The sequence below is a fragment of the Trichechus manatus genome, unplaced genomic scaffold (assembly GCF_000243295.1).
Source record: "Trichechus manatus latirostris isolate Lorelei unplaced genomic scaffold, TriManLat1.0 scaffold00207, whole genome shotgun sequence".
NCBI classification, from domain to species: domain Eukaryota; kingdom Metazoa; phylum Chordata; class Mammalia; order Sirenia; family Trichechidae; genus Trichechus; species Trichechus manatus.
Window position 1 is genome coordinate 1,696,040 of NW_004444143.1, and position 10,702 is coordinate 1,706,741.

The following is a 10,702-nucleotide window of genomic DNA, read 5'->3' on the forward strand; positions in this document are numbered from 1 at the left end:
GATCTTGCCTGCAGTTTCACTGGCCTATTTTTTCACCTTAAGTTCCTAATGGACTTAAACAAATCCGTTGCCGTCAAGTTGATTCCAACTCATAGCAACCCTACAGCATGGTAAAACTTGCTTCTTTCCGGCTCAAAGAGAGCAGCCAATAACAAACCCATTACCTTGTGATTTAATGAAAAAGATTGTGTTCTTCCTTAATTTTAATTTCAAGAGGTCTCATAACTACAAGAGGGTGAAGGGCCAAATTTTCAGGAGTTACCTTCTAATGCTAACTCAGTGTCATGGATTGAATCGTGTCCCCCCAAAATATCTGTCAACTTGGCTCGGCCATGATTCCCAGTATTGTGTGATTGTCCGCCATTTTGTCATCTGATGTGATTTGCCTAATGTGTTGTAAATCCTACCTCTATGATGTTAATGAGGTGGGATTACTGGCAGTTATGGTAATGAGGCAGGACTCAATCTACAAGATCAGGTTGTGTTTTAAGCCAATCTCCTTCGAGATATAAAGGAGAGAAGCAAGCAGAGAGACAGGGGAAACTCACGCCACCAAAAAAAGAAGCACTGGTAGCATAGCGCATCCTTTGGACCTGGGGTCCCTGAGCTGAGAAGCTGTAGCCCAAGGGAAGATTGATGACAAGGCTCTTCCTCCAGAGTTGACAGAGAGAGAAAGCCTTCCCCTGGAGCTGACACCCTGAATTTGGACTTCTAGCCTACTAGTCTGTGAGGGAATAAACATCTCTTTGTTGATGCCACTCACTTATGGTATTTCTGTTACAGCAGCACTAGAGAATGAAGACACTCAGTAACAGTTAAGCACGTCATTGTCACGGAAACTTGTATTCATTAAGCAAAAATTATTACGTCTCTGTGAAATCTCCATTCTCTGGAACCAGTTTCCTCTTGCACGAGGAGAATGTTGCCCCAATTTGCAAATTGTTTATTAGCTCATAGAGCAATCAAATATTGTGTTATTCTTTTGAATTAATGCAAGACTTTATTTTTACCACATGCTTGTGTAAATGAGTGGATGTACTCTAGATAAAATGAAATTGACAAAAGTGTACCAACATGGGCCTGGTAACTCAGAGGATTCAAAGAATAGAAGACAGGATATCTGTTTGCTCTGGAAAATGGCCTGTGTAAGATGAGGAAGAAGCCAAGAAGTAGTCACATTTCACTGCATACTTTATAGAAACACCACCAAATGCATCTTATGTGGATACTGTTAAACAAGATGAGGCAGATCTATATGAAGATACATGCCACAATCTCAAAGATATAGTAAATGAAAAAGAAAGTGGCATAGTTGTCTCAACAGTATTTGCCATGCGGTTAAAAAAAGATACGATACAAATATACGTACTTACACGCATAAAGTATCTCTGGAATGAAACTCAAGAAGTACAGTGATCAAGAAGAGCTGAGGCAGGGGTGAGTGAATGGACTTTTACTGTGTACTGTTTTGGGCTCTTTGAAAACAAATTTTTTTTTTTTTTTTTTTTTTACTACGTGAACTATTACATATTCAAAAGAATGGACCGGGAACTAAAACTCCAAAATAAAACAAACAAAAAACCCTTCGCATTTTTTTATTGTTGTAATTAAATGAAGTTTACATTTCAAGCTAGTCTCCCATACAAAAAAAAATTTTTTTTTATGTACATTGTTATGAGACCCGAACCGCTCACCCCATTCTGCGACAGCACACTCCTCCCCTTCGCCCCTGAGTCCCCATGAACATTCAACCAGCTCCTGACTCTCTCTGCCTTCCCCGCTAACCTCTGGACAGAAGCCACCCCTTTGGTCTCTTGTATCTACTTGACTAAGAGGCACATTCTTCACAAGTATCACTTTACGTCCCACAGTCCAGTCCAATCCCTGTCTGAAGAGTTGGCCTCGGAAATTGTTTTAGTTCTGGGGTGATGGAGAGACCAGGGGCCACACTTTCCGGGGCGCCTCCAGTCTCAGTCAAACCATTAAGTCTGGTCTTCTTACTAGAATTTGAGTTCTGCACCCCATCGTTCTACTGCTCCATCAGGGACCCTCTGTTGTGTTCCCTGTCAGGAAGTTCATTGGTGATAGCCGGGCATTCCTTTGCATTTTAAGGTAGCAGCGCCTAGCCCATGGACTGGCTTAGAGTAGGCCATTAAACTGAATGAATGAAATAGATTTCTCATACATTCACCATACCCTTTTGCTACTCAAAGTGTGGTCCTTGACCAGCAGCATCAGTATCACTTGGTGCTTGTTAGAAAAGCAGGATCTCAGCCCACTCCTGAGCCACTGAATCAGAATAGGCATTTTAACAAATCCCTCAATGATGGATATGCACAAAGTTTGAGAATCACTGCCCTAGGCATTATGTTAAGTGCTGTATAGACTGCCTTCAAGGAGTTTATAATCTAGCTGAAGATAAAAGAAGAGCACAAGTATTTAATACAAGGTAGAAGGTGTCGGCTATCATTAGAAAGATGTGTTTAAATCCAACAAAAGAGAAAAATTACTTCTGAATCAGGGTGAGAAGACCAGGGGAAGTGACTTCTGAGCTGGGCATTGAAGAATTCATAACGGGAATGAAAAACAAAGACAAACTCACTGGTTACCTTTGGAGGCTGCTGGGAACCAACTCATTAATTCTGAAGACAGATGAATGGAAAGTATGAAATATTTACCTTACTTTTCCTGTATGAACTGTACATCAGGCGAAACACACAGTTTTTCTTTACACAAGAATTTGAAGCTAGTAAATGCAGAAGGAATAATAAAATTATAATATTACCATTCTGCAAACCTTAATAAAATAATGGATCTAAGCTACCATCAATGACTGCTACAACCATCAGGTGAAACACTGACAGGGAATGTTATAATGGTGAACCAAGCTGACAACACCTGAACCCATGGAGCTGTCCAACACTGTAAAAGAGATAAGGAGACATCATGCCTTTGCCGATTTGATGTGCAAGAAAACACAAAGCACCACTGATGAAATATTCTTGCTAAAAGTCAAGCCAAAATCTGATCAAATCTCTAGAATCCACATCTAACTACCAGTTGCCAGGAAAAAAACCAAAAGAACAGAGGAACATGGTAGAGGACACCACAGGGAAGAAATCCCCTTGGCACTTCTCATGAGGAATTCTACAGGACTAACAACCCAGTTTCTTCAACAAAAACACTGAAGGAAAAACAAATAAAAACAGACGTCAAGGTCCTATCAATTAAATGCAATATGTAGATCTTGTCTGTATCCCGATTTGAACAAACCCAATGGGGGTGGGGGGTGGCAGGAAGATTTACGACATGATGAAGGAAATCTGAACACTGACAGGTTAATTTTATATTAACAAATTATTGTTACCTTGCAGATGTGAAAATGGTATTATAGTAATGTTTAAAAAAGGAGTGCTCACCTTGTTGTTCGGTGCCGTTGAGTCAGTTCCGAGTCATAGCGACCCTACGTACAACAGAACGAAACGCTGCCCATGATGCCCTTCTCCAGGGACTGATCCCTCCTGACAACATGTCCAAAGTATGTGAGACATAGTCTCGCCATCCTTGCTTTTAAAGAGCATTCTGATTGTACTACTTCCAAGACAGTTTGTTCGTTCTTTTGGCAGTCCATGGTATAGTCAATATTCTTCACCAACACCATAATTCAAAGGCTTTGATTCTTCTTTGGTGTCTTCATCGTCCAGCTCTTGCAGGCATATGAAGCATTGAAAACACCATGGCTTGGGTCAGGCGCACCTTCGTCTTCAAGGTGACATTTTCGCTTTTCAACACTTTAAAGAGGTCTTTTGCAGCAGATTTGCCCTTAGAGATACATAATCAAGAATTTATGGGTGAAATGATTCGCTTCAAAATAATCCAGTAGGATGAGCGTTGTTGTTGTTAGGTGCCGTCGGGTTGGTTCTGACTCATAGAGACCCCACGTACAACAGAACGAAACACTGCCTGGTCCTGCACCATCCTCACAATCGTTATGTTTGAGCCCATTGTTGCAGCCAGTGTATCAATCCATTATGAGTAGGTTGGGGTATATAGGAAATAAGGTTGTTGGTAAACACTAAAGCTAAATGAGAGCTACGTGAGAGTTCATTGTAGTAGTCTTTTTACTTTGCATACTTTTATATTTTGGAAGTTTCTATAACAAAAGTCTTGAAAATGTTGAAGAATATAAAAAAGCATACTTGGGGAGCAAGGGAGAGAAGGAGGAGGGCCCCCTCGCAGGTAGAGCAAAAACACAAAACTGGTAGTGCAGGATACTGGACTGGGAACATTGGAATCCAGCTTGTCTATAGTGTAGGTGTTGAAGCTGGAAAGGCAGGCTGGGTCAGATCATGGAGGGCCATGAATGCAAGGCTGATACATTTCCACTCGATCTTGTGGTCAGTGAAGAGATTCCTGAAGGTGTCAGCAACCATAGCCACAATTGCACCAACAGCCACTCTTGTTTGGTTGTTTTCACAAGCCAGGCTTTACGTCAAGTGCGTTGTATGTGGTGTTTCAGTTAATCTGCCTAACAAGCTTGTTAGGTCGGCCTCATTATCCCCATCTTACAGATGAAGAAATCGCATCTCACACCGATGAAGTAATCTGTCCAAGCACACACGGCCAGTGCCTGGCAGAACCAGGACTAACCCAAACCAGTGACACTACTCCTGCTTTAACCAGAGTGATTCTGCCTTTATTTGCTTTATAAACTGGGGTTCCGTACAAGATTTTGCTTGATAAAATGCTCCCATTCCTTAAAGAAGCTCGGAAACCACTGCTGAGCATGACAGGCAGCCACTGAAGGCGTTCAAGGCAGCACAGCTTGGTGGTTGAGAACATGAGATTTAAAATCAGCAAGACCTGGTTTCAAACCCTGGTACTGCCACTTGGTCCTCCTAGCTCTGTGACCTCTGGCTGGCCACTTCTGCTGGGGCTTCAGTTCGTACTATGTAAAGTAGGTACAACACCAATACTTCAAAGGAGTTAAGAAACACTTAATAAATGTCAGCCTAATTTTATTCGTATTAACAAACGGTACCTTTATTATTACATCATATAGCTCCTGTCAGCCCATGATGCATATAGATTCAGACTTAGAGAACTTAAAGTCATGACTGCACTCATTTACTCTCTTTTAATAGATGAGAAATAGAGGCTTAGAAAGGTGAAGTGACTTTCCCAAGGGCACCCACCCAGTGAGTAGCAGAGCCAGGCTTTGAACCCAGGTGCTGTGGAAATTCAGAGCCCCAGAGCTTTTAACCACTTCAATTTTCTGTCCCCCAAAGACGTGAAACGCTCTCAGGTATTGAGCATCCACGATATGTAAGGCATGGGGTTAAGTACTTTACGTTCATAATCTCCTTTCCTTCTTACAAATTTGTGAAGTAGGTACTATCATCACATCCCTCTCACTGAAAGGAAAATAAAGCTCAAAGGGGCAAAGCATTACTGGGTTTGACTTTCTGTCACTGAAGTTTCTCGTCGGGTTCCTGAACGATAAAACCAAGATTGAAATACAAAGTCAAGGATGTGTACATTCCAACAACTACCACGCTCGGATACACTCAAGAGAAACTCCTGCCTATACAGTAAAACCTGCGAAAGCCGGAAGTCGATGAGACTGTCTTGTTTCTCCGGGTCTTGCATGTTTCCTGCCTTTGACAGGGTGCAGTCCTACCACTTTTCTATCACGTATTTTAGTGGAAAATATATTTGAGTTTTCCTTCTCTGAGAGGTTTCCGCCTTACACAGGTTCTGGATTTCACAGGTTTTACTGTATATGGAAAGAGGCAGGTGCAAGGATTTTCACTGCAGCAACATTTCCAGTAGTCCAAAGTTGGAAACCACCTTAATGTCCACCAACAGAGAATGGACAAATAAAATATGGCATCTTCACACACTGGAATGGTACCCAGGAGTGAAAATAAAGAGTTACATGTATCAATATGGTTGAGTCTCAAAATACAATGGTAAGTGGAAAACCCAAGCTGCAAAACGATGCCTACAGTGTGACACCATTTATGTACACCTTAAACCACGCACAAAGCAATAGTACACGTTTGTGGGTAAATCCATCTGCAGTAAAAGCATAAAATCATGAATGGGAAGGATGCCTACTACTTGAAGGACTATGTTATCACTGGGGAGGGAAGAAGGGAATGGGATCGAGAAAGGTACCGTCAGGCCTTTAGCTCCATCTATGATGTTCTATTTCTTAAAACAAATCTGAAGCAAATACACCAAAATGTTAAGATGATTTAAAGCTGGGAAAAGTGTACACCCGGATTTGTTAGTATGGTTTCTCATATTTTTCTGTATCTTTGAAATATTTAATAATATTTTAAAGCAACAACAATAAAGAAACCGCAAGTACAACTCTGCCACAGCCATTCAGCCATGAGGGACAAAGCTAGGAATTCAGGTGGCTGGCACGGTACATCTTTACACTATCTCCTAAACACAGTCCCTCCTGAGAGCCTGGTTTATTTAATTACAACTCCCCATAACACTGGCACTGTGGAGGTGGCCCAAGAACTTCAACTGGGTGACTTGTCTTTAGGTACTCTTAAGATGTGAACACAACACACCACCCTTGATGATTAGCCTCCTATTAAGACCTCCCACGGCATTTCCTGACACTCAGCAGCTGAGCCTACAACAACACTTCTGAGTGCTTCTCTCCCGTATCACAGACAACCCAAACAAACAAAAAGCCTCCAATCCTTCCCCCTGAAATAGACCTGTCACATTCTTCATATGAACCTGAGTCTCCCGCCCAGGACGGCGACCTGAGGTGATGTTCCTCAGTGCCCCCTAGTACAACAGATCTTCTTCACACATACCTTCTACCAGACCCTCCATTGCTCATGAGATACGTGGTCACTAAGATCCCCTTTTATGTTAAATCAGATGATACCATCGCTCTACTCTCAACCTCCAATGATTTCCCATTGCTTTCAGAGTAAAACCCCATAACTATTACCGTGGGCCCCCAAGAGCTGTCCCTCATGATCTGGCTCATCTCCTACCTCTCCCTATTCCTTGCTCACTCTGCTCCAGCCATCCAGCCTCCCTGGGGGTTCCTTAAACAGGTCAAGCTTTCTCCCTGTGCTTGCACAGCTCATTCCTTCCATCCCTTCCTCCTTCATTTTGTTTAGGTCTCTGCTAAGATGACACGTCCTCAGTAAGGCCTTCTTAGTCTGACTACCCTACCTAAAGTATCGCCTGCCCTTTTGGTCTTCTAACCTTGCTTTATTGTCATTACAGCACTTATTACTACCAGAAACACCTTATTATATATTCATTTATTATCATTTTAGTACTGTAGAGCTGCGCTGTCCAATACAGTAGCCATGAGTCACATATGGCTATCAAACACTTGAAATGTGATTAGAGGCAATTGAGACATCGGGCAAGTGCAAAACACACACACAGAATTCCAACGACTTATTACCAAAAAAATGTAAAATATCCCTCTGATACTTTTTATATTGATTACATGTTGAAATTACAATATTTTCGATATATTGGCTTAAATAAAATACATTAAAATTAACTTCATTTATTTTTCTTCTTACTTTTCCAAAACTTGGTTCTTGGAAAAAATTAAAATGATGTATGTAGCTCACATTATATTTCTAGGTCAGCCATATAAAGATGGGAACCCTGTCTATTTTGTTCCCCACTGTATCCCCAGCAACATAGTGCCTGGCACAGAGTAGGCACTCAATAAACGTGTGAACTGAATGAAGGACCAGACTCCTCACCCACGCCTAACCCTAACCTGGTCATGTGTTCCCGAGTCTCCTTCAGATACTGCCAAACAATCATGTCTTTCATATCTTCCTTCTGAGAGCCCCCTCCCCAAATGCATCACACGATCCCACACCAAAAACCCCCCTTCGCATTATTCTTTCACTCCCTCTCCAACAGGCAAGAGATCCTACCTTAAAATCCCACAGTACCTCCCACTTGATGCCCTGCATTCCTGATAGGATGTGTAGTCACATGACCCTGCAACACTCTCAGCCAGAGACCCTCATTCATTATGTAAACCTCACTCCCCCACACAGTACCCCTTATCACTCATTCCCATTGTAGTACAAGGGATCACACCTGGATGTCCCTCCAGCACTGGTGACAACATTTCCCAGGACCTCCAATTATCACAGATCCCTTTACAACTTATTCTCAGGGTAGTCGTCCTAATTCACAACAGAACATCTGCCTATGAGGGCAGGAGCCTGGAAGACTTCTGTCTCCTTAAATTATCTCCAAATGAGATTACTCAAGAGAGTCACAGAGGCAGGCTGACTGGATTGAGAGACAGGACTCATTCACTGTAAAATTTAAGAATTGCGTCCTATTACCAGATAACCTCGTTAGTTAGAAGTCAAATCATCTGCACAACCATATTGCCCTCGATAAATTTTTGTATAACCTATTCAATGTAAGTTTGAAAAACATGGCACAATTTTTGTAACTTTTTTTTTTTTGGCATTTATCTTTCTCAATATACCTCAAAGAAATGCCCCAAGGCCTCTTCCAGACCTCAGAGAAGCCTGTCCAGCCCCTTTCACCCAAAGACCCTGCTCAGGAATAAGCCCTCTTCTTCCTGAGGCCCAAACTTGCAGTTCTATTACTCTCAGTGAAGTCAATTTCCTGTTCCCACATGCCTTTCAACTCCAATGCTAACTTTTCCTCCCGCTCTCGTGGCTCCATGACCTGAAAGGGATCCTGACCTTCGAGATCCCCGTCCACTGGCTTCTTCTCAGGAGAGACAGCTCAGCCTCCAACGGTTGCGCTAAGCCGTCCCCTTCCCGTCTCGCCTCAAGCACTTCCGGTCGGGATTTGCTGCGCATGCTCTCTGGCCCTGGGGTCCCCTGTCTTTTCTACTCACTTCCGATTTAAGACTTTCCCTGCTGGCCCTTGGGCTGAACCCAGCTAGCTCTTTATCATACTTGTTTCAGCTGAGTGGGTGCACAGGAAGGCACCTTCAGGGGTCCCCGAGAAACGTCCCCCCAACACCCTTCTCTCCACGCAGGCCTTGAAGGACCCATGCTCACTGGGGCAGGTGCAGAAAAAATGGAAAAACAGGCTCAATAAGGAGGACCTTGAGGCGCAATCCAAAACTGGAATCCTGCGAATCCCCAAACTTTGAGGCAGCCGCTGAGCTCCTCACGATCCTGAGGCAGAGAGGAGGGAGAGAGAAGGAGACTGCTCCAGCTCGTGAGGCTGTACTGTCCAGCTCAAGGCTTGGGTCCGGTTGTGGCCTCTGCTGGAAGGTGGGCTTGGCGAGAGGGCTTCTGCCTGACTACACAGGGCCTATGGGTCTGGTTTTTTGGCGGGGGAGGGGGCAGAGGGGCTGTGTCATCACACCTGAGGGGTGTGCATTTCTGACTCCAGATCCAAGGCTTCTTCCTAGCTCGAAAGTTGAAGGGGTCAAGTCATAGCTGGATTCCAGTCCTGGTCCTCACACTTTCTCATTGTGTGACACTGGGCAAGTGATTTCCCCCTCTTTGAGCCTCAGTTACTCCATCAGGGACACGGGGTCAGTCTTAGGTTGTTGTGAAGAGGGACTGTGGTGATGCATGCAGAGAGCTGGCTCTTTTTCAGTGAGTGCCCAGGGAATTTTATTGGATGATGATGATGATTTGTCAGGCAGGAGCTGAGAGTGAGGCTGTGTCACTTGGGGGCTGCGTGATCTGGGGCAAGGTAGCCGCTCCCTGAACTTCAAGTTCTTCCTCTAGAGTTGCACCGTCCTGAGCACTCGAAATGTGATGGATCCCAATTGAGATGTGCTGTAAGTGTAAAATAGACACCAGGTAGACTTAGTACTAAAAAAAGAATATAATATCTCTTTCTCTTTTTTAATCAATTACATGTTGAGATGATAATAATTTGAACATGTTAGATTAAATAACATATATTATTAATGTTAATTTCACTGTTTTTAATGTGGCTATTGTTGGCAGTTTGAATCCACCAGCCACTCCTTGGAAACCCTATGGGTTAGTTCTATTCTGTCCAGTAGGGTTGTTATGAGTCAGAATCAATTTGACGGCTATTGGTTTTTTTTTTTTTTTAGTATCGGAACATTGTAAGTTATATTTTATATTTCTATTGGACAGCCCTGGGGTTGATAGAAGGATACATTGGAAAGCTCTTAGCCCAGTGCTGGCATCTAATAAATGCCTGATAAATTCTCTAAACACATTTTGACAGACTGCTTCCCTGTGAAAAGCTTTTTGCTGGGTATTGAGGATTCAGCGGTGAACAAAACAGGACTGCCCATGGAGATGAACTCTCATTGGGAAGACACACAATAGGTAAGTGAACACAGACAGAGGGCGCTTTCAGAAATAAATGCTGTAAAAGAGAACAAGCGTAGTAGAACAGCAGGAATTGGCAGTGTCTCTTAAGATGTCAGGGAGGGCCTTTCTGAGAAGGTGGCATTAAAGCTGAAACCTGAATGATCAACAGAAGGAGCTGGCGCTGGAAGGCCTGCGGACAAGCGTTCAGGCAGAGGCAACAGCCCCTGCAAAAACACTGAGGCAGGAATGAGGCTCCTGTGATTGAGGAGCAGAGAGGAGCTCCTGTGCTCAGGTAGTGTAGCAGGAAATGAGCCTGCAGAGATGGTGATGTCCTGGACGGCAGGTCACAGTGGCCTTGTAGGCTGTGGTCGTTGATATCTGAAGCA